Source organism: Herpailurus yagouaroundi, unplaced genomic scaffold (assembly GCF_014898765.1).
Source record: "Herpailurus yagouaroundi ecotype Mexico unplaced genomic scaffold, PumYag 250, whole genome shotgun sequence".
Lineage (NCBI taxonomy): Eukaryota > Metazoa > Chordata > Mammalia > Carnivora > Felidae > Herpailurus > Herpailurus yagouaroundi.
In genome coordinates, this window is record NW_024412467.1 from 13,329,299 (window position 1) to 13,353,744 (window position 24,446).

Here is a 24,446-nt window from a genome sequence, read left to right on the forward strand (position 1 = left end):
AGACATTTCCGGGGTCTGTTTGGTACCAACATATTACTAGGGATAGTTGGGGGGATGTGTGTATACAGATGTGTTATATATCAAGAAATATATAGCGTTATACAGCATTTCCTTCTCCTTGACTAATTGCTGAACAAAACATGGCTGAATGACTTACGCAATATTCTACATAATCCAGGAAATAGTTCCACCTGGGGTAGGTTGGGAAGGCTCATTCTTAAATCTCTATTGAGTCATGTTTTAACCTTTGTACAGAAGGTATGTACTGAACTATTAAAAAAAAAACAAAACAAACAAACACGGGGAGCCTGGATGGCTCAGTCAGTTAAGCCTCCAACTTCGGCTCAAGTCATGATCTCATGGTTTTATGGGTTCGAGCCCCACGTCGGGCTCTGTGCCGACGGCTCCGAGCCTGGAGCCTGCTTCGGATTCTGTGTCTCCCTCTGTCTCTGCCCCTCCCCTGCTTGAACTCTGTCTCTCTCTCTCTCTCTCTCTCTGTCTCTCTCTCAAAAATAAATAAACATTTAAAAAAACCACGAAAAAGTAAAATTAATTTCCAACCAACGTTTCCTGATACAGTAAGTTTCTGCTTGGGGCAGTAGGGGATGATATACGCTGTAGGGTGGCCACCCCGAAGACTGGGAGGAAGCCTGAAGTCTAAGTAGTAACAAGAACTCAGACAAAAGTAGACTTGTAACAAGGCCAAGAGATGCGTTCCAGGCTAGTGTCGGGTGAAAATGAAATCAGAGAAGAAACAAGGAAAGGGGTTCCTGAAGCGTTTCCTCACACACTGGCTGGTCTGCGCTCCTTAACCCTGATATGTGAGAGAACAAAGTTAACTCCAAGTACACAGATCAATAGGGTAGTGCCCTGAGGGACAAGAGATATCTCATGGTGACTGTCCAGGCTGTGTCTGTTCTATTACTGATCGTGCTACTGACCATTGCTACACAGTTTCAATTCATGGAGACGTATGGTTAAGAAGAAAACCTAGGCAATGATGGTTGTTCCGGTCAGTTTAGATTCACGCCTATGAACTACCCGTAGCATAAAATGGGAAATATTTACATGGCGTCCAAAATTTCAGTTCTTTACAGCCTGTTATAAATACTGCCAGCAAAAAAAGGAGGAGGGAGAGGGTGGGATTCGAATGGCTTTTTGGTGGATTAAATTTAACTTCTAAAATATGCTGTATACTTAAGCCCCCTTCTTTGGGATTTAATACTTAAACAACTGGAGGGGCTCCTGGGTGGCTCGGTGGGTTCAGTGTCTAACATCCGCTCAGTACATGATCTCGCAGTTCGTGGGTTCGAGCCCCGTGTTGGGCTCTGTGCTGACAGCTCGGAGCCTGGAGCCTGCTTCGGATTCTGTGTCTCCCTCTCTCTCTTTCTCTCTCAAAAATAAATAAATAAACATTAAAAAAAAATAGAAGTGGGGCACCTGGGTGGCTCAGTTAAGTGTCCAACTCTGGGTTTCAGCTCAGGTCATGATCTCACGGTTCGTGGGTTCGAACCCCACACTGGGCTCTGTGCTGACAGGGCGGAGCCTGCTTGGGATTCCCTCTCCCTCTCTCTCTGCCCCTCCCCTGCTTTCTCTCTCTCTCTTTCTCTCTCTCTCTCTCAAAAATAAACATTAAAAAATTTTTTGATTAAAAAAAAGAATATGACCTCTTAAGCGCAGGATTCTGAATTCTCAAATATGCGTCTAAGTCCTTGAGCATACCAAACATTTTTTTTTCTCCTGAGTCTCAATGTTGGTTGTACCCGCAGTCCTATCTGTAGCTCACCTATAAGAGTAAACAGGGAGAACCTTTGTAGGGGTGAGAGTACACGATGGTTTGCTAAATTTTCACAGCTGAATGTGAACTCTGCAGTCAGCACATCTGGAATCTAAAGCATTTGCCTCTTTCTTTTATCAGCAACATAGAAATGGGCACTTAAGATGCTTATTAGAGAAGTCAAGTGTGAGTTTATTGCAACTGAATACTCATCTAAGACTCAGGCAAGACACCTGGTTTTGAGAGAGGCAGCCTTGAACTATTGCTTTTAGTTCTGCAGGTCAGAACTCCTCAATGTCGGCTGTCCATTAGGATCACCAGCAGTGCTTTAGAAATCCCTACATCCAAGTAGGGATTTGACTTAGAATTTTTTTAAAGGCTTCCCGGGGTCATGAACCACTATTCTAGAACCTTGCTTCTTCTCCAAGTGTGGTTTGTATTAGCATGACCTGGGAGACTCTTAGAAATGAAGTCCCTTGAGCCCCACGTCATACCTGTTAAATCAAAATCTGCATATTTGGCGAGATTCCCAGGTGATTCTAATACATTGGAACGTTCGTGAACTGCTTTTTTAAATATAAGGTTCCATAGGCTCTTTGTTTGTGTTGTCAGATCATCAAAGAGCAGCAGGCCAGCCGAACTCTCTGGTGAATGAGTTCCGGTTTCATGATTTGTCTGAGGATCAGTATGGCCCATTGGTGTCAGTTATGCAATTCCTGTCAAGGACATTTTCCCATTATATACCCCATAGTCCTCACGCATGAATCTGTGCCATAAAAGTCCTTTAACATTTCAATGACAGAAAAAGGTCACGTCACCAGATGAATTAATGGTCCACGGGAATTTCTAGACGGCATCCTGGTGAAATCTTTGAAACGGATTTCAGAGGAACCATCAGTAGCTGCACCTGGATGGTCTCCAGTTACACCTGTGCTTCAGTACCCATCTCCCTGGGATTAAACTGCAGGCCAGGGGTCAGAACTGGGAAGAGTGGAGAGTGGTGGCTCTCCAAGTGGTGTCCTGGGACGAGCAGATCACCTGGAGGGCTTCTTAGGAATACAAGTTCTCAGGTCACACCCGGGCCTGCTGAAGCAGAAACTCTGAGGATGGGGCCTCCATGATTCCGATGTACATGGAATCAGAGAACCACTCGAAGCAGATGTGAGGTGAGAACTTTCATTTCTAGCAATTTCCCAAGTGAAGCTGATCAGGGAACTTACGTTAAACACCCACCCCCCTCAGTGGGGCACCTGGGTGGCTCAGCCGGCTAAGCGTCTGACTCTTGCTTTCAGCTCAGGGCATGATCTCGTGGTTTGCAAGTTCGAGCCCCACATCAGACTCTCAGCTGTCAGCATGGAGCCTGCTTTGGATCCCCTGTCCCCCCCCCCGCCTCTACTTACTCCCTCTCTCAAAAATAAACATTAAAAAAAAGACCAAAAACTGCCCGATGAAGAGCAATGAAAGAGAAAGCAACATAAACTTGACTTTACGTAAAAGCTACTTTAGGGGCGTCTGGGTGGCTCAGTCGATTAAGCTCTGACTTCGGCTCAGGTCATGATCTTGCAGTTTGTGAGTTCGAGCCCCGCATGGGGCTCTGTGCTGACAGCTCGGAGCCTGGAGCCTGCTTCGGATTCTGTGTCTCTCCCCCTCTCTCTCTACCCCTCCTCCACTTGTGCTCTGTCTCTATCAAAAAATGAATACGTGTAAAACAAAAATTTAAAAAAAAACTAACTTAGCAGGCTTCAATTCTGGGAATTTTAGTTCGTTAAAAAAAAAAAAACCCTCAAAAATAATGGATTATTTTTTTTTTTTACTGTCCCTGAAGTTAGTAGCTCCTTTGAAGCTACTATTTTCCAAGCTCGATTATGAAATTCTACCTTGGGTTTTTAAGGGCTAAGATATTAACAAGATTTCAGTAGAGAAGTTATATGCTGAATTATCATTTAGCAAATGGAATGTGGTGAAAGGGTATGAAAAATCTAAGAAAGGGAAGGAGTTTGAGCGGAAATCACAGAAGCCAGTGGTCACCTTCCCCTTGGGTTATTTTCCCTGAAGGATTGTATTATTCTAGTGAGTGAGACAGGCACGCAGTGCAGATTCCCCAAAGGCATCATAAGGTCGGCTCTGTCAGCTTTGGAAATCTCCAATTTCCAGGGCTCTGCCCCCACCCCCCAAATCCAGAACCTCTGCTCAGGCATCTGTTAGCTCTTGGCAAAACAGCCCTTCCTGTTTCCAAGATAATGTTTTAAAATGGCTCATAAAAGGTTTCTTGGACATAACTAGTCCTTGCAAAGCAGCATTTTGATGATTAAACTATACATGAATCAGAAACATATGGAGTGAACGAATTTCCCTCGGGTTTGGCAAAACGCACCTTGGACTTTATTCCGTCCAGAATACTTGAAAGACGGTTTTGCGTGTTTGTGGAATCAAACAAACACGGCTCCGCTCTTCCCAGTTCCCTTTTACGTGATAACAGTTTAAGAAGAGGACAAAGATTTCTCCGGGTTTGCCTCCGCCTTTGTTCCTACCGTTACCAGACGTCTACACAAACGCAGCCTTTGGTCACCTAAGGGTTGCGGCTGAATGAGGACGGAGTACAGTTACCAGATGCATTCCAACTCCCTCTTCTGGTTTCTGAATGGTTCAAGAGGTTTCTTTTTAATTCATAAAGGAAGGGTTTCATACTTGGGTTATTTCAAAGAAAGGAAAGTCCCTTGGAGGTGAACTCTTTCCTGCTTGCCTGCAGAGATTCAAGCTATCTATTCTCGTAGCCTCCAGCATTTGAACTCTGTGGGCAGGGGTGTTTGGATGAAACAGCACAGCTCTGGAGAGCCCCTCTGTGTGGTCAGAAAGATTGCTCAGCTTCTGGACATCTTGGAGGGGCTTTTCAGAAAGTAGGAGGGAGCCCAGGATTCTGGTGGGTTTTTTCGCCCCTATTATATATCATTAATATGTTTTTGAATATAACAAACAACTCGTGCCCTTTTTTGATGAAGCCCCCTCTGCGTGTAGAAACTATTCCTTTCCCAGGCACAGTACCGTTGGGAATCCTGGGGAAATAACGCTTAATACCTAAGTATCAGGGGAATATTTAATTTCTTCATACCTCAGGGTTGTAGACAAAGAAGTCTCAGGGATCTGGATTTGGGAAACTTAAAGAGGGACTTTATACCTTTAAAAAAGTTCATGGGGCGCCTGGGTGGCGCAGTCGGTTAAGCGTCCGACTTCAGCCAGGTCACGATCTCGCGGTCCGTGAGTTCGAGCCCCGCGTCAGGCTCTGGGCTGATGGCTCAGAGCCTGGAGCCTGTTTCTGATTCTGTGTCTCCCTCTCTCTCTGCCCCTCCCCCGTTCATGCTCTGTCTCTCTCTGTCCCAAAAATAAATAAAAACGTTGAAAAAAAAATTTTTTTAAAAAGTTCAAAGATAATCGATTTGGGAGATGAAATGCAAAACAGGGACCGTGTCTTTTGTGTCGCGTTATCCAAATCTAACATACAAATAGCATAATTGTGTTTTCCCCTATTAATGAGCAATCTGTCAATAAACCATAAGTCTATTAATGTGAAATGCAGAAGCGATTAGGAGAATTGTTGCTAAGTAACATGAATTGTATTCTTGGAAACCTTGAAATCTTCAAACTTTTTTATGAAACGGCACAACCTACCAACATAACATGCTCAACTTCGGCAGCCATTAAATAATTTTAGCTATCCCTTTGTGACACTGAGGGGGGAGAAAAAGAAAGAAAAGAAACCTAAAGGATGGGAGAGAAAACAACATTCCTGTGGGACAGAAGAATTTGAACAAAAACAGGAAGGTAGGAATATCTGTGGTGCAAAGAGAAAATATTGGGAAAAAATAAAATTAAAAACAAGAAACTAGAGAACGAGACAGGGTATCATTAGCATTAATGCTTCTCTTCCTCCAAGATCTCAAACTCCAAAACTTCGCTCTGTTATTCCAACCTCCAAGGTCACTCTGCCTGGGCTTGAATTCCCTGTTCCGTGTATAAGCAAGGTGCCCCTTAGCAAGTTGCTTTAGTTCTTTGAGCTCACTCTCCTCATCTGTAAAATGGGCATCATAGTCACTGCCTCGGGACTTTTGCATGCAGAGTCACTGCCTCTACCTGAGATTGCTCAGGTAGAGTCTCTCAGTAGCACCTGGACTATATGAATGCTCAGAAAATAACAGCTGGCATCTCTGTTCTCAGACCCCGGTCCTTAAGCCCTGCTGCACCTGCTGCTTACCCTTCCTACCATCTTCCAACCACCTCCTGCTGACTTCAGAGTCCTCCTGGACCCCTGCCTCCCCTTTGCCCTTCATATGCAATCAGTGGCCAAGTCCTGTTGATTCTACTTCCTCCATATTTCCTCGCTATCACCTGATCCAGACCTTTGCTAAGTCATTACAAGTGGATGGCATTGCACAATGAGACACCAGTCTGGCAGACTGGGTTCATGCTTGCTGTCTAGGCTCCAGCAAGGTCCTTATCTTCTCCCAGCCTTAGTTTACTCTAACTCTGTGCGAAGGAGATTACTATAGGATTCTCAATATTCAAGTAGCCCTCTTCTCTAAAGTCAGTGTGAACACTCAATTACTGAATACGGAACCATTGCTCCTGGGGGAAATGTATGGTAAGATTCCCGCGAGCCTCTGGTCACAATGTTTTCACCAACTGATCATTTTATACCTTGTATTAAGTGTGTTTCTGTTTGAAGACCTCTTAGTATCTACTGCTGATTCATTAACCTTGAACTTGGCCCACAGCACTATAACTCATTCCTGAACAAAGCTCATCAAACACGTATTTTCTCCATAAGCATACCGCAGACTTGTTGTGCTCAAGAACACAAGACAACACTTCAGCACTATACTTGGGGACCATTTTATTTTTTATTTTTTTATTATTAATTTTTTTTTAAACACTTTTTTTTTTCAACGTTTATTTATTTTTGGGACAGAGAGAGACAGAGCATGAACGGGGGAGGGGCAGAGAGAGAGGGAGACACAGAATCGGAAACAGGCTCCAGGCTCTGAGCCATCAGCCCAGAGCCTGACGCGGGGCTCGAACCCACGGACCGCGAGATCGTGACCTGGCTGAAGTCGGACGCTTAACCGACTGCGCCACCCAGGCGCCCCTATTATTAAATTTTTAATGTTTATTTATATGTGAGAGAGAGGCAGAGCGTGAGCAGGGGAGGGTCAGAGAGAGAGGGAGATGCAGAATCCGAAGGAGGTTCCAGGCTCTGAGCTGTCCGCACAGCGCGACGCGGGGCTTGAACTCACGAACCGCGAGGTGTGAGATCACAACCTGAGCTGAAGTCGGACGCTTAACCGACTGAGCCACCCAGGCGCCCCAAACTTGGGGACCGTTTTACAGCACAGTTAACCAACAAAAAGCAAAACAAAACAAAACAAAACACCATGAACAACATGAGACTAAATAGACCATGAAAACCCCCCTTGATTACAGTATGAAGCCGAAACACGAGAGCAGAGTCTCACCTTCTTCGATTTTCGGTTGGAAATACACATGTGGGGCAAAATTTCTGTGCTGCTCTGCACATGCCCACGGATGACGGAAAGCATCACGAGTATTGGGGTTACAAATAAATTGAGTGAATAAGCGAATGTGCAAGTACAGAACCCGCGAATGACGCGGATCAAGTCGATTTGCACCTACCTGGCTATTTGCACCTACCTCGCAGGTCTGCTGGGCGGGTCAAAGAAGATGCTCAGAAAGTAACATCTAAAGGAAATGTTCAGCAACCACTAGGCGCTCAGCAAGTGAGAGCTACTTGCTATTAGTATCATCATCATCATCATCATTAACCATTGTTTGGTTTGCCACCCGTGCAATAACATTGTAACTGACTGTTGCACTCCCCCTGTCTCCATTCACCCTATCCTTCGCGTATTTCTCTTTTTTTTTTTTTTTTAAATTTTTTTTTTCAACGTTTATTTATTTTTGGGACAGAGAGAGACAGAGCATGAATGGGGGAGGGTCAGAGAGAGAGAGGGAGGCACAGAATCGGAAACAGGCTCCAGGCTCTGAGCCATCAGCGCAGAGCCCGACGCGGGGCTCGAACTCCCGGACCGAGAGATCGTGACCTGGCTGAAGTCGGACGCTTAACCGACTGCGCCACCCAGGCGCCCCTCCTTCGCGTATTTCTAAGCTCCGACCGTGTCATTCTCTGCTTGATATTCAAGTTCTCTCCAATGAATGTACGACTGGTCGCCTTCTTTCTACCCGCTCCTCTCCTAAAACGGGCCTGCTCACCCACCTCAGGTACCATTCTGCTTCCCAATTACTCCAGTTCTCCCCTATTGGGAATTTTCTCCTCCTCCCCATCCGCACTGAAATACACCGGCTCATCCCTCAAGACCTTGGTTAAAAACATTCCCAAAGCCATCTTCAGGGGCGCCTGGGTGGCTCAGTCGGTTAAGTGGCCGACTCTTGATTTCAACTAAGGTCCTGATCTCACGGTTATGGGACCGAGCCCCACGTCAGGCTCTGTGCTGACCGTGCAGAACCTGCTTGGGATTCTCTCTCTCCCTCTCTCTCTCTCCCTCTCCCTCTCTCAAAGTAAATAAACACTAAAAATAAAAACAAAACAAAACAAAAAAACCAGAAAACATTCCCGAAGCCCTCTCTAGCTAGAATTATCTTTTTTTTTTTTCAACCTCAGTAACCATTTTTTCTGTTCTCATGAAGCTGCCAGTTCTGTATCTTATTAAAACTTTTACATACATGATTTATTTCTCTAGATACAATAGATCTGATTCATCTTTTCTTACCCTGCAAAACAGGGTTCTTGGTTCAGCAACCAGTAAGTGCTTACCGATTAAATACAATAACAACAATGACAACAAAAACCCCAAGGTAGTGATTTTTTGCTTTATCAAAAAACAAACAAGAACAAAAAAACAAAAAACAAAAAACCCAAAAACCCACATTCTTCACTTGGGAAGTTCTATATGTGAACAAACCAACTTAAACAAGAGTTCCTAATTTATGTTCCTAATTTATACGAAAGCCAAAGAGAACCAATGTTAATTTTTTCTTGAGGTCTGATGGCTTGTTCCTGATTGTGTATCCTTATAACTTTTCAGGCTCCAGGTCCTTTTTTGGGCAAGTCATGAACCTTAAAATCAGTGCTAAGTAATCCTTATTCTGACATATTCTGAATTGTATCCCGGTTTCAACAGCCTCTTTCTAATAACCCAGACAAGAGAACTCGCCACATGGAGACAACACCACACCCAAACAGCTTGAAGGCTGGGCAGACTCATTTAGCTTGCTGACCCCTTCCTTCCTCTGCCTCTGAAAGGGATCCCATTAGAGGGGGAAAGCCGTCCACTACGGATTCAGTGTGTTCTCGTTTGTGCCAAGACAGCACCAGGAGCAGACTCAGGAGGTATGGTCATGATGCTTGGGGAACCGATCCTTTCCCCTTGGGCATGCAGGCGTATCTTTTTTTTTTTTTTTTTAAAGCAAAAGGACCCAACAGGGTATTTTATGAGTCACTAAATGTGTGTTTCCTTGTCCCTTCCAATATAACTTTTCACTACCATCGTTTTTGTTTGCTTGTTTGTTTTTTAAATCTAGGTATGCCTTGTTTGCATGATTTCCTCACGTTCCTGTTGGGATGTGCCCTCCCGGAATGTGCAAATGGTCACCGAAAGGGGCGGTTGTGAGGGGTAAGGGGCGAGAGGAAGGCAGGGAGCACACCCACTCTTAGCTGCAGACACTGCAAATCACCTGCTCCTCGCCTGTTACCGCTTTCTCTTCCGTGCCTTTTCATGCCTGTGACTTTAGAAGAGGTGTCAGTCCCCCTGCGCTTCCCATATTTGTGGGGACATCTCAGCCATCAGCTGGGCCTTGTTTCTCTTCTCTGAAATCAATGATCTCAAATTTAAAAAGAAAGTGGTATGTAGGGGCGCTTGGGTGGCTCAGTTGGTTAAGCGTCCGACTTTGGCTCAGGTCATGATCTTGCCGTTTGTGGGTTTGAGCCCCGCATGGGGCTCTGTGCTGACAGCTCGGAGCCTGGAGCCCTGCTTTGGATTCTGTGTCTCCCTCCCTCTCTGTCCTCCCCCACTCACACTCCATCTCTCTCTCTCTCCCTCTCAAAAATAAACATTTAAAAAATTAATTAAAAAATTTTAAAAATTAAGAAAGTGATATGTAAACATCACTTACAAACCATCTGCCTCTCGACTCACAAATTCTGTTGCAGGAGTAAATAAATGTACATGTGTGTGTATTTCAGGCAACCGTGTCACTGAATATCACTGTTCATACTGACTGAGAGCAGGGAGGGCTGCAGACTGACTGAAGTGTGCACGATCACTCCGAACACGGCAGGACCCCGGATGGCAGGACCAATCTCCGACTTCCTTTACGAGACAGAACATTGAAAGGAAGTGGGAAATTAGCCAGGGAAATGCCACAGTCCTTCTGACCTCGAAGGAGCTTCTAATTCCAAACAATTAAATCCATTCTCTAAGAACATCTGTCACCACAGAGATGCAACCTTGACAGGGACAGTCTGCTAATTCTTGGACAGAACACCTGGGAGGAAGTCAGAACTCAAGCTCCCCCTCTTAGTAGAAATACCCCAGGAAGTCAAGCTCCTCTGAAACTTGAGCTCCCAGACCACTTTCCCTGATGTCTCTCCATGGAGATTTTGGAGACTGTATTTTCCTTTAGGGATCTAATACATTTCTAAAACAAGAACATACCTTTTAATGAGCTTTCTTAATTGATAGAGGTTATGGGCTGAATTGTGTGCCCTCCAGATCCACAGGATGAAGCCCTAACCCGCAGTACTGAGGGCACTTTGACGACGGCCCCCCTCAGAATGGGACTGCATTTAGAGATAAGGTCTATAGGGAGGTAATCAAAGTTAAAGGAGGTCATATGGGCAGAGCCCTAATCCCCTCAGACTGGTGTCTTTATCAGAAGAGGAAGATGGGTGCCTGGGTGGCTCAGTCAGTTAAGCATCCGACTTTAGCTCAGGTCATGAGCTCGTGGTTCCTGGGTTTGAACCCAGCATCGGGCTCTGTGCTGACAGCTCGGGGCCTGGAGCCCGCTTCGGATTCTGTGTCTCCCTCTCTCTCTGCCCCTCCCCTGCTTATGCTCTATGTCTCTTAAAAATAAATAGAACATTAAACATTCGAAAAAAAAAAAAAAGAGGAAGAGACACCAGGGATGTGTGTGCACGTGGACACACGCACACACATGCACGCACACACAGACACGCACACACACACACACACACACACACACACACACATATATCTGAGGGCACAGAAAGAAGGCCACCATATTCAAGCCAAGGAGAGAGGTCTCGGGAGAAACCAAACTGGCAACACCACCACCTTGGAGTGCTGCCTCCAGAGCCATCAGACAATAAGTTTCTGCTGTTTAAGCCTCTCAGTCTGAGCCTTTGTGTTACAGTCACCCTAGCAAATGGATACAGCGGTTATAGGTTATTCATTAGCTATAGATTATTCACAGTGATTTTCTTCTGTACCCCTAAGAAGAAAATCCTGTTTTTTAGTAGCATACACGCTCCTTCCTTTTTGTCGATTTTCTTTAATCCTAAATAGTTATTAAAACCTCTTGATAGGCCCAGCTAACATTCAAGTTCTAAACATTGTCAAGGGAATAGTTGAAGGTTCTGGTCATCTCTTCATTTTTTTTTTTTTTAATGTTTAGTTTTGAGAGAGAGAGAGAGAATGAGCAGGGGAGGGGCAGAGAGAGAGAGAGACACACACACAAAATCTGAAGCAGGCTCCAGGCTCTGAGCTGTCAGCACAGAGCCCGACGCGGGGCTCGAACTCACGAACCGCGAGATCATGCCCTGAGTCGAAGTCGGACGCTTCACCGACTGAGCCACCCAGGTGCCCCCCCATTTCTGTTTGTCTTAATTTCAGACTTCTGTGTTGTCTTTGTGGTGGGTTTCTTAAAAGAAGACACTCTACGCCATTCTTCACTCTGCCCTTGTCGGGGAGCAGGGGGGATTTTTATTCACTTTGTTGCCTTGAGAGCCCAGGCACCTGGAGCACCTGGAGCCCCTTTTATGAAATCCCTCTCTCAGCACCTTCCCTGTAACTGTGGATTCTGAATCCTACAGGAAGCAGAATACCCATGGAATGCAAAAAGAAAGGCCTTTTGACATCGTTAGCCTTTAGATTAATTATATGACTGTTTTTGGACTTTTACAGCATGTGATCGGTGGTTGCTTGATGGGAGGCACCCCCCACTGGGAGGCTGCAAGGGAAACTAAGAGCCCAGAAGGGGCTGCGGGGTCGCAAAGTTTGCGCTGTTCCAATTGGAGCGCTGGGGTCATGATCACAACCACCCATCGGCATGAGCTGTCCACGCGGGTAAACACCTTTAGGGGCTCTAAGACCAGCAATTCTGGAGAAAAAAAAAATGACACAGCGTAACTAACAGCAAGCTGAAGTGAGGAAAATCAAGTTGGCCGCACCGGACTCCATCCACGGAAAGTGTCCGAGGCTCTCCAGAGACAAGGGCTACCCTGCCTTGGTGGGGCCAGCCCTGGTGTGGTCCCCAGTGGGATCATCAGGAACAGTGCAATCCCACAGGTAGGGCTCAGGGAGCCTGGGGACAGATATCCACCCCCCCCCCCCGGTGCTGCCACCGATGTCCTGTGTGGCTTCAACCAGTTCAATAGACTCTTCTGTGCAAAACGTGGGGACAATGATTCACAAAAAGGAACAGACATGCTAACAGCTTCATTCCAGAACATTCTGAGGATCCCAAACGTTGTTGTAAAGTTGCACAACATTATTTATTCCCTCCTCTCTGGGATATTAAAAGGAAAACCATGAACTGGTTTCTCAACTGTTTTGTGGTCACTAAAAACATCACAAATCATAGCAATAACAACAGTGGTCACCAAAAGTCACAAATCATAACCATAATAATATCAGGTACTGTTTATTCGATGCTACTTATGCCAAACATTGTGCTATGTGCCGTCTTCCTTATGTGTCACTTTATTCACTTCCCATACAACCTGTGAGTTAACTACTATTAATATCCGATTTTACAGAGGGAAAAACCGAGGCTTAGAAAGGTCAGGAAGCTTGCCCAAGGTCACTCACTGAATAGGTAGAAGAGTTGGAAACGAAGCCCAAGTCAGTGTGAACACAGAAGGCTTATGCTTTTAAACAAAGTCTCCACATTTCTACGGGGACCAGATTTTCCCCTTCCTATCTGGCCTCTTCTGATCAGCGGTCACATGAGCTACTGAACTGTCCCAGAGGCGGACATCCAAACTTATTATCTTGGTGTCCAAACTGCATTTCCCAGACTGTGCCTCACCCTGAACGTAACACAAAAATCCTTTGTGCAACCACAAGTCCTGGTTCTTGGGGTGGAAAATGTGGGCACCATGATTTAGGCAGATGACCAAATTTGAGTGAATTACAGAGTGCAAGGCAAGGCACTCAACAGTAAAACTAGTCAGGGCACCGTGTTATCTTCTGTGATCTCAAAGGCACTGGTGGGTCATATGGTGTCCAGAGGTCACCCTCATGAATCTCGGTCCTCGGTATACTATGGAAATGTAGAAATGCATCCGTTTTCGAGAGGTGGAAATCTGCATAAAAGGCGCTCCGTGTGCTGTCATTAATTATTTAAGCGATGCTTTCTGGAGGGACTGCCAAGGCCTGCAAAGGGGGATCCATGAACTGTTCTCTCGTGTTATGAATATTTGTGATATTACGCTATCTGTATTTCACACATGGGCATTAATCAGAAACCTCACCACGTTATCCCATTTGGCTCTGTGGTCATCATTTAGTTGTGCTAAATGGAATCTTTTCGATCCCCAAATGTGCTGGTGATCTCAAAGAATCACTGAGTCAGGATCATTTCTTTTTGTGATATCCGAATACTCTCTCATGGCGATCCTTGTGCCCCTCCAAAGAGTTGTTTATATTGGACACGTTTGACTCATAGAATTTGCCCCAGCCAAGGAGTGAGGTTGCAAAGGGGTAAGAGGCGGCCAAAAACCTGAATATCTCTTCACGAGACATCATTCTGAACACATGTTCCCTTTGGCTTGAACATCACCGTATTTTGTTTAGAGCACCTCAGTGTGGCCAAAAAAGAACCGCAATTCAAAAGGAACCCCTCAAAACTGCCGCCTTGCCTATTTCCCGAGTTCTCTAAGAATCCGTGAGAAAAAGAACCCATGGTGGCCGTTCTCGTTCATGCCCAGCAAGCTGTGATCCGTTGCCATACTGATTTTTGTCCCCACGCCTCAAACCTCAAAATGCCACAGCCTGAAATGGGGTCTAACCAAACCTTTCTTTGTCCTTCTATTTATTCCCCGGTCCGGTCCGCTTTCTCTTTTGTCATCCACAACTTCTCCCCGGGGCCCACCTCCCCCCGAGTAACAACTGCTTGATGCGATTCTTCCTCTCCTGTCTCTTTAAGTCGGAAACTTCCTGAGGTTCCTAAGTGCTGCCTGCCTCCGCGGGCGCCCAGCAAGTCTCTACCGCAGTAAGATTTGCAAGTGAATCCCCCTGATCTGAAAAACATCCCTAGTTTCCCATCAGAGTCTTCTGACTTCCAGGCATCCACAGCTCCACCAGTGGGCTCCAAGACATCCCGTGAACCGGCTCCAAAGACTGAAAAACCAAATCAATCCACGCTGGCAGCTCCAAAAGGGGAAAATTCCCTAAACCCAACCACACACACAAAAAAACCGAATGCAAAACCCAACTAACAAACACACAAAAAGCAATGAAAATTACTGAAGACTCAAAAGCCTACCTTACGGGCGCTCCCAAGCTCTTTGCTCACGCAAGTATCCTCCCCTCCGGGTCTGTTTTCTGGCTAACAGCTGTGCTTTCTTGGACTAAGCAACAGTGGGAAGCCTCCGGGTCTGAAATACACATGCTACACACACCCAGGCAAGGCTTTCAGTGCCAGGCGGCTCCTTCGCCTTCCTTCCCGGCCCCGGGCCAGCCCGTGCCAAGTCCCGGACTGCTGACAATCTCCTCCATAACACGGGATGGGGGCTGGAAGGGAGCCCACGGGAGCTGAGGGACCGATCCCACTCACCATGGGCTGGGTGGCCACCCGTGTAACCTTAAAACCCTTCCACACAAGGTTTCTCCAGCCTCATCCAGATCCCAGAACAAGTTGGCAGACTCCTCCTGGCTTTCCCTGCTGGCACCCAGGCCACTGCCGGGCGGCGCCCCCCCCCCCCCCGGGGGGGCTGGCAGGACTCTGATGTCTCTTACCTTCACAAAGCCCCAGTTCTTAAAAGTCTGGCTGAAGTCTCCAAGGAGCCAGGCGTTTTCCTTGACATTGGAGGCAACCAATTTCAGAGGCAGGGAACATTTCGAAATGAAACAGAAAGTAACCCAACCAGACCCCCCGACCTGCACTTGGCCCTCCACGGCAGCCTCTGGGAGCCTCCGGACCCAGACAGCCAGCCCAGCGGTTTCGGCTTGGAGAAAATTCAGAGAAAACTGCCGCTTGCCAGTCTGGAACTCACGGCCGGAGTTTTTTATGTTTTTTTTTTTTTTTTTTTTTATTTTTTATTTTTTTTTTATTATTTTCTTTTTTAGTATTTGTTGAGCTTTTTAACATGCAGTTTGTCTCCTTCTGCAGGGAATTACTCAGTGAGCCTGTCACCTGACTCACAGCAGCTCCATTATATAATTCAAACTGTGCTGTTGGGAGTTCGGATCAGAAAACCACAGTCCCCGCCCCTCCCCTCACAGGCTTCCCCCCTCCCCCTCCCCCTGGAGTGAAGGGAGAGGCAGAGAGGGAGACCTTGGAAACTCTGCTGGCAGTTCTTTTTTGAGACTTCAGGTTGGGCAGAGGGGAGTGCTACATGTTTGCAGTGTATTTGTATTTCCCTTTGGTTTGATACTTTTGGGTAGAGGACCTCCTAAATGCTAATGCCGAGCTAGCAGAGATTGCTTAAGATGTAACATCTTAAGATGTAACTGTAGCAGCTTCCTTGATTTTCTTTCAGGGCGGCTCCAGATGAGCCACATCGCTGAATGATAGAGGGCTTAGATGGGTAGCACCTGAAGGAAGGAGCGCTGAAACCTGGAATGGTTACTACTTTTGCCACAAATCTTCAGTTCCCTGAAATGTCAAAGGGGTAAATCGGGTTGAGGGGTCATCAGCCAACTCCCCTCTCCCCACCTGACCTTGATCACCATAAACCCTCCCCCAGCCTCCTCAGATAAGCCTAACACCCCACCGAAAGCCACATGCTTGCTATGCAAATACCTTTTAAAAGCCAACTCTCTCACCCCCTACTTTCCACCAAACTGAAACCCTGAAGGCAAACCTCCCTGGATATTTTGAAGCCAGCACTGTCTGCGGCGAAGGTGGTAAGAATCATCCCAGTCTGTTCCAATTTCCCTTTCTCGGCATCCGTCATTTCTGTGATATTCATGGAGGGGGCAGCATGTTAGACCACAGAATTGACCCACGAATGAGAGGCTCTTTGAGAAACTCAGACGGTGTAAAACGAGCGGAACACTGAAAGCATCATGAAACATGATAATCCAACATAAAAAAACTGCAACCTTTTGCTTTGTCCATATCAAAGCCAGGCTGAGCTGGAGGAGGAGGGGGCTGGGCTCTGGGTTCCCTGTCTTCTCCCAGCCAGTGGAGGCTTGTTGCTGAATGTGGGAAGTACCTGAAAAGGACTGTTAAAGTCTACCGGAACAAATACTAACCCTGATCACCCTCTTTTGGTCTGTCCTACCCTGACCTCCTTGCTCCCTTCTGCACCCGGCCTAGAGCCCCCAGAGGAAACTACCCTGCCGTTCCTTTCTACCTCCAGCGTTGGGCGTAACATTAGATACCATTACTATATAAAGCTGTGCTGACATGAGACTGATACTGTGTCCTAAGAATAGCTTCCAAGTCCGTTGTAAGCGTCTATCCACATATCTCTCTGAAGTGGGCACGGGATCATTATTTTTATTTTTATGTTTATTTATTTTTGAGAGAGAGGGAGAGACAGAGCGTGAGCAGGGGGAGGGGCAGAGAGAGAGGGAGACACAGAACCCGAAGCAGGCTCCAGGCTCCCAGCTGTCAGCACAGAGTCCGACGCGGGGCTCGAACCCACGGACCATGAGATCATGACCTGAGCCAAAGTCGGACGTTCAGCCGACTGAGCGCCCCCAGGCGCCCCGGGATCATTTTTACTCTCCTTATACAGACCCCAAAAGGCCAGTGACACAGGCAGGGATTACAGGCCAGCCTTCCGACTCTCCATGCACGGTTTTGCAAAGACCCAGACACATGTGAAAAAAATATAAATGTGTAAACCCCAGTGACAGACTGATGCCTGTTTACTTCAGCCCCTCTAGGTATCGTAAATATAATTAATGTTGCCACAGTTGCTAAGGTAACTACACAGTAAGAGAAGAGGAAGCATCAGGTGATGAGACCCTCCTCAATAATGGGGAGAAAAGCCATAATACAAGCTATACCCTTGGTCTGTATATAGTCATTAAATATTGACACCACAAAAATGAGTTTCCCAGACCCGCACTGTTCAATGGAAATATGAGGGGAGCCACATATGCGATTTAGAACGGTCTAGGGGTGCCTGGGTGGCTCAGTCGGTTAAGCGTCAGACTTTGGCTGGTGAAATTGAGCCCCATTCCGTGTTGTCAGCATAGAGCCCGCTTTGGATTCTCTGTCTCCCTCTCTCTGCTCCTCCCCTGCTCTCTCTCTCTCTCTAATATAAACATTTTAAAAACATAAAATGAAATAAAGTTGTCTAGTTGTTGCATTAAAAGACTGGTGAGGGGCACCTGGGTGGCTCAGTCAGCAGAGCCTCCAACTCTCGATTTTGGCTCAAGTCATGATCTCATGCTTTATGGGTTCGAGTCCTGCGACGGGCTCCATGCTGACCGTGAAGAGCGGGCTTGGGACCCTCTGTCTCCCTCCCCGTGTGCCCCTCCCCCACTCACGCTCTCTCAGAAATAAACGTTTAAAAACCTATCCTTTAAAAAACTTAGAACTGGGGCGCCTGGGTGGCTCAGTTGGTTAAGCGGCCGACTTCGGCTCAGGTCATGATCTCACGGTCCGTGAGTTCGAGCCCCGCGTCGGGCTCTGTGCTGACAGCTCAGAGCCTGGAGCCTGTTTCAGATTCTGTGTCTCCCTCTCTCTCTGACCCTCCCCCATTCATGCTCTGTCTCTCCCTGTCTCAAAAATAAATAAAACGTTAAAAAAAAAATTAAAAAAAAAAACTTAGAACTACAATTAAATGGCTGGTGAAATTAATTTTGGCAGTATGTTTATTTCATTTAATCCAATATATCCAAAATGTCATTTCAACATGTAGTCAATGTAAAATTATCCACAAATTATTTTTTATTCTTTTCTTCATGCTCAATCTCTGAAACCTGGTATGAATTATATGTATGTAACACCTACGTCACATCTCCGCAGGGGGGGAGTAGCCACATTTCAGGTTCTCAATAGCCACATGTGGCCAGTGGCTACATTGGATGGTGCCACCTCAGAACCTATTTGGTCACTTGGGGCTTGGAGCTCTTCTGAGGATGCATTTGCTTATCCCTACTTGAAACGTTTAGAAAGATAAATTACATTCATTTGGTGCTGGCCTTACGGCATAAATCAAGTGGTGTTCTCTTGGATGGAGCGAGAAAAGATCAAATGAGCTCGGAACTGAAATGGTTTGAAAGGTTCAGCTTCTTTCATGCCACCAGAGGATAGCGAAGATTAAGAAATAAATCTCAGGTTTATGAAACATTCCTTCACTGGGTAGCCCCAGTTGCCCGAGTTAGGAACCTCAGAATCATGTTTGCAGTTGTGTTTTTTTTTTTTTTTTTTTTTTAACGTTTATATATTGAGAGACACACAGCATCAGCAGGGGAGGGGCAGAGAGAGGGGGAGACACAGAACCCGAAGCAAGCTCCAGGCTCCGGGCGTCAGCACAGAGCCCGACGTGGGGCTCAAACTCACAAACCATGAGATCGTGACCCCAGCGAAGCCCATCGCCCAACCAACTGAGCCACCCAGGCGCCCCTCGTGTTTGCACTTTCTACGTCTCCCTCCGCTCCTTGGAACCCCTCCAACAGACCACTCGGTCTTACCGGGTCTCCCTGTCACCTCTTCTGCAGTTCCGGGACCTCTGCTCTATCCCAGATGATCCCAGGAACCCCTGCCTGGGCTCCCTGCCTCCCCTCTCCAGCCATTCATGTTGACTTTCAATCCTGCCTTCAGTGTGAGTACACGGCGAAAGCAGACATTTAACCCCGTCGCGTCTCAGCTGTAAACCTTTCAGAGCAAGCTGACGCCTTTCAAATAAGATCCATAGGCAATCATAAACTGGCCTTCAGGGGACTCTCTGGCCCATCTCCTGGCTACACTTTCTTTGATTTTTACCTTGGTCTACATTCATGATTTCCATGACAACATGCCTCTGGTTAGTCTGTTCCCTCTGCCTGGAACGTCCTTTCTGAAAACGCCTGCCTCTTCGCGGGCAGAAAAATCCTGTGAGCCTAGCTGAAGTATTTACAGTAGGGTTTCTTAACCCTGTAGTCCGAATTAACAGCCCCCTCACCTAGGTCGTCTACACCACGCTTACAAATAGATGTCCATACCATTTATCACAATTCTGTTGTAATTACATGACACGCTGGACAGGCATTTCCTTAAGGTGGGGGGGGAACCACATGATGCTTGCCTTTGATTTCACTTTGGGATATAGTAGCATCTCAATAAATGCCTGGGGCATTCCAATACCCTTCCCTTTCCATCCACCTGTGCCCCCCACCTTCTAATTGTCTAACCACTTAGTATATCGTCACGTCATCGCCACCACCATCATCATTGCATAGGAGGAGCCAAGATTTATTAGTACCACTAAGTACCCTACACCGTAGTAAGCATTTTACAGACATTTCATTTAATTTCAATGAGAAAGCTGCACGATAGGGACTTCTCAATTTTTCAAAACTGTGGCACCTTGAATAGCATTTCCAGTCTTTCAACAGGTGTTTTAAGGTATTCTTTTTCCCCCCAAGTTTTTGCTTAAATTCCAGTTAGTTAACATAGAGTGTAATATTAGTGTCAGGTGTAAAATTCAGGGCTTCAACACTTACATACAGTCCCCGGTGCTCATCACAAGTGCCCTCCTTAACACCCATTGCCTATTTAACCCATCCCTCCCCCCCAACCACCCCGCTCCACCTCCCCTCTGGTAACCATCAGTTTGTTCTCTATGGTTAAGAGCTTGTGGAGCGCCCGGGTGGCTCAGTTGGTTAAGTGCCCAACTTCGACTCGAGTCATGATCTCATGGCTCATGAGTTCAAGTCCCATGTCGGGCTCTGTGCTGACAGCTCGGAGCCTGCTTCTGTGTCTCCCTCTCTCTCTGCCCCTAGCCCACGTGCATTTTGTCTCTGTCTCTCTCAAAAATAAATAAACATCAAAAAAAAATTTAGAAAAAAAAGTTTGTTTTATGGTGTGCCTCTCTCTTTTTGACACCATATGTTCATTTGCTTTGTAATCTTAAATTCCACATTTGAGTGAAATCATATGATATTTGTCTTTCTTTGACTCATGTCACTTAGCATGAGCAACACTCTCTAGCTCCATCCATGTTGCTGCAAATGGCAAGATTTCATTCTTTTTTATGGCCGAATAATATACCAGTGTGTGTGTGTGTGTGTGTGTGTGTGTGTGTGTGTGTGTGTGTGTGTATGTACGTATATATATACCACATCTTCTTTATCCATTCATCAGTCCATGGGCATTTGGGCTCTTTCCATAATTTGGTTATTGTTGATAATGCTGCTATAAATGTCAGGGTGCATGCAACATTTTAGGGTCATTCTTGTAAACACCACTTATGGAAAGTTGATGTGCGGTTATGCCCCTAAAGAATACAGGATCACGTACTTGCTTGTTAGCTCATTTGTTAACAGGCTAATGCATGTATCTTGTGTTTTTTTAAGTGTCTTCATTTATTTTTGTGTGTGAGAGAGAGAGGGAGAGAAAGTCGAAAGCAGGCTCTGAACTGTCAGCACAGAGCCCAGTGTGGGGCTGGAACTCACAAACCGTGAGATCATGACGTGAGCCAAAGTCAGACACTTAACCGACTGAGCCACCCAGGTGCCCCTAATGCTTCCGATTCTTCATGGGCTGGGAAAACAGAAAGCCCACCTTAATGGTATTTTGTACAGAACACGAATACGGTAGCTTTTGGGAAGGGTGGAGCAACCCGGCCACACGGACATGCCTGGATGGGATGCTGAGTTTTGTTGCTCAGAATCACTTTTGGCTCTCCTTTTGGCTTTCCAGTCATTTCCACATAGTTCAGTTTGGCGGGGCTTTACAAAGCGGAAGCACCAGCACCAGGGGGTGGTGAGGATTGGAGCCACAGAGCCACGGAATTCGTTGCTGGTGGGGATACAAAGCATTGCAGCCCTTTTCGGGAGACAGGTAGGGGGTTTCTTACCAAATAAACTCTTGACAGACGGATCGAAAGCTTTTGTTTCCACCAAAACCTGCACTTGGATGTTTACAGCAGGTGTATTCACGACTGCCAGAATTTAAAAGCCACCAAGATGGCCTTTGGGAAGTGTGCGGATAAGTCAACTTGGTACGTCCAGACAACAGACAGTTATTTAGCCCTAAGAAGGGAGCTCTGAAGCCACGAAAAGAAACGGAGGAAACTTACACGTCTCTTACTAAGTCAAAGAAGCCAACCTGAAAAGGCTCCATCCTGCAGGAGTCCAACTCTATGACGGTTTGGAAAGGATAAAGCATGCAGAGTAAAAAAACGTCAGTAGTTGTCAGGGGCTGGGGAGGTGTGTGTGTGTGTGTGTGTGTGTGTGTGTGTGTGTGTGTGTGTGTGTGTGTGACAGAATAGATGTCACACAGATGGAGCACAGAGAGATTTTTAGGGCAGTGAAACTAGTCTGTGTAATACTCTAATGGTGGATACATGTTATCATACATTTGTCCACCACGGGGAGTGAACCCTTATGTGAACTGGGGCTTTGGGTGATACTGATGAGTCAATGTGGCTATTGCAGTAACAGGTCAGTGGTGATTCATCCCTTGAAACACATGGAACTAACCCTCTGGTGCCCGATGCCGATAAGGAGGAGGGCTGTGGGTGTCGGGTGTGGGGCATATATGCGAACTCTCTGTACTTTCTGCTCAGTTTTGCTGTGAACCTAAAACTGCTCTAAAAAAATCAAGTCTAACTGAAAAAGAAACGTGGAGGGACCAGAGAATGGCTTGCTCACGGGTGCCCAGGGGGTTCCGGTGCGATGGGCTGTTTCCCCATTCCATTGTCAGCTGCTCAGGCTTATTCATTGTTCTCTCTACTTTGTTTCCACGGCACCACTAAATAAATGGCGGCACATGTGGTCAGGGATTAATAAATTCTCGTTTAAGTGAAATGAAGAGAAAATACACTTAATGCTTCAAATAATAAATACATATTTCCACCCACATAAACAGCATAATGGCCTGAGTGTCACCAGAAAAGCTATTACTGATGCAGTTTCTGGAGAGTCTGGAGCCTGGGACAGCCTGAGACTTGGAGGAGGGTTGTGCTAGGACGCCTGGCCCGGGGCTGGAAGACAGACGGAGTCTTGCAAAAATTTAACTCGCTCTTGGACTCAATCCGGGCAGTGTTCTCCATGCCCCCAGGGGTCGGCCCTTGCCACCGCCCGTTGGATTTACAACACACTGCACAGAGTAGGGCTGCCTCTGCAGGGTAAGGTACTGTGAGCCTCAGTTTCCTTATCTGTAAAAAGCAGCCGTGGATACCGGGGGTTATGGTGGGCGCTACAGGAGATCATGTCCATGATCGGCTAATGACTGTGTCAATTAATGGAAATGTTTATTCTTTAAAAAAAATTTTTTTAATGTTTATTTTTGAGAGAGAGAGACAGAGTATGAGTGGGAGAGGGGCAGAAAGAGAGAGAGAGAGGGAGACACAGAAACTGAAGCAGGCTCCAGACTCCGAGCTGGCAGCACAGAGCCTGACGTGGGGCTCAAACTCACGAACCATGAGATTGTGACCTACCTCGCTTACCTTCCTTCTACTCAACTTGCTGTTGGCACGCATTCAGGCAACGAGCAGATTGACCTCCCCAACCTCTGCTGCCTCCCTTCCTTCTTTCCTTTACCATCTCTCTTTCCTTTCTTCCTCATTTTCTTCATCCTCCCTCCCGCCTCCCTCTTTCTCCCCCCACGCTTTCCGTTTATCATTTTTGTGCACACGAGCTTAACGTTTAATCGGATTATTTGTTTTTTTAGGGGTGTTGAGTTGTAGCTCGTCATGACGAGCCCCGGAGGATGTGTGGAAGGTGTTGAATCGGTTCCTGTACACCTGAAACCAACAGAGCCCTGTATGTTAACTACTAGAATGAAAATAGAACAAAATAAAATAAAGAGATATGATGACCAAAAAAAAAAAATAATAATAATAATAAAAACACAAAATGAGTTGATTTCATCCCTTGCTATTCTTGGCCAGCTGACTAAGACACTTTGTATCGAGATCTTCCTGCCAAAGCCATATTAAGCTCCCCAGGTTGCTAAACTTAGACCAGCCTGTTTCTGCCCTCTCTTAGAAGGCCTGCCATACCATAAACAAGAAAGGTATGAGGTCAAAGGATTCTTGTTCAGAGCAAAGGGGGCTGCTTCCCACGGAGCTTCCCAGAAGGAAGGCAGAGCCTGACAGGAAAAAGATCTGAGACCTCTGGCACAATCTATCACCGAGCGGTTAATACCTCACTCTCTGCCAAGTCAATGCGACCGTCCATCTCCCAAGCCATTTTTCAAGTTGCCTTCTGGCCAGCTCAGCACAATGTCTGTATGAGAGCTTCGGGAGAACGACAGAAAAAGGGCAGTTTCCCAGAGGGCAGGTGGTCGTGTTGTTTCCTTTAATTCTCTCCAAAGCACCAAGTGGACGTTATAAAAGGGGCTGAGACCCAAGAAAGACACAGGAAGGGAGAGGAGATACACAGCGGACTATCGAACGGGGCAAACGAATGAGGTTTTAAAAGGTGGACTGCCCAGGAGGGAGACACCTGGGATTGAATTCGGGTTCGGCTACCTGCTCCCCGGGAACAACCTAGTTAGCCTCTGTTTCTTCACGTGTGCGACGCTGAGACTAATACATCGGGGGCAAGTCGCGCGTGATGTGTGTAAAAGCGTCTGTCAGGTGGCCCGGGGAACAGCAGCTGCTGAATGACGTTGGCCAGGTATGTTTGTGAGTTGCCATTTCCTCAGGTCTAAAATGGAAAGAGATTACAATGCCCCCCAACCCCCTGTATGAAGTTCCTTGGCGTCAGCTAAGTGAGGCCTCTGGCACGTGCGCCTTCCCTCTTAGCCCGTCCCCACCCATCCCCAAGCCTTCACCTTGCGGCTAACACTTTCCAAAGTTGGACACAGCTGTTATTTCCCATGCCACCTACTCTTTAGAACCTTGCCACTTCCTGGCCCCGGGGGGTGGAGTCTACTTCCTCTTCCTGAGAATCTGAGTCAGGGGCGGCTTGGAGCCCTCTTGCCATCAGCGTGGCAGAAGTAATTCTGTGGGACCAGAGAGACTAGGCTAGGGTTACCTTACTAGTTAGAATATTTACTCTCGAAG

The 24,446-nt window shown here is 46.6% G+C and overlaps 1 protein-coding gene across 9 annotated transcripts in view; it reads right to left on the reverse strand.

Moving 5' to 3' along the window:
• PHACTR1 (phosphatase and actin regulator 1) overlaps positions 1-24,446 on the reverse strand; it is a 567,250-nt gene that overhangs the window by 298,738 nt on the left and 244,066 nt on the right. Inside the window, exon 1 of one of the 9 annotated variants that reach the window (XM_040460560.1) lies at positions 15,067-15,207. The exons of 7 other annotated variants lie outside the window; for them this stretch is intronic. The gene's annotated coding sequence lies outside the window, so the exon portion shown is untranslated. Of the gene's footprint in view, positions 1-14,593; positions 14,797-15,066; positions 15,208-24,446 lie in introns of those variants that run through there. One more of the 9 variants, XM_040460561.1, reaches the window with a different exon arrangement.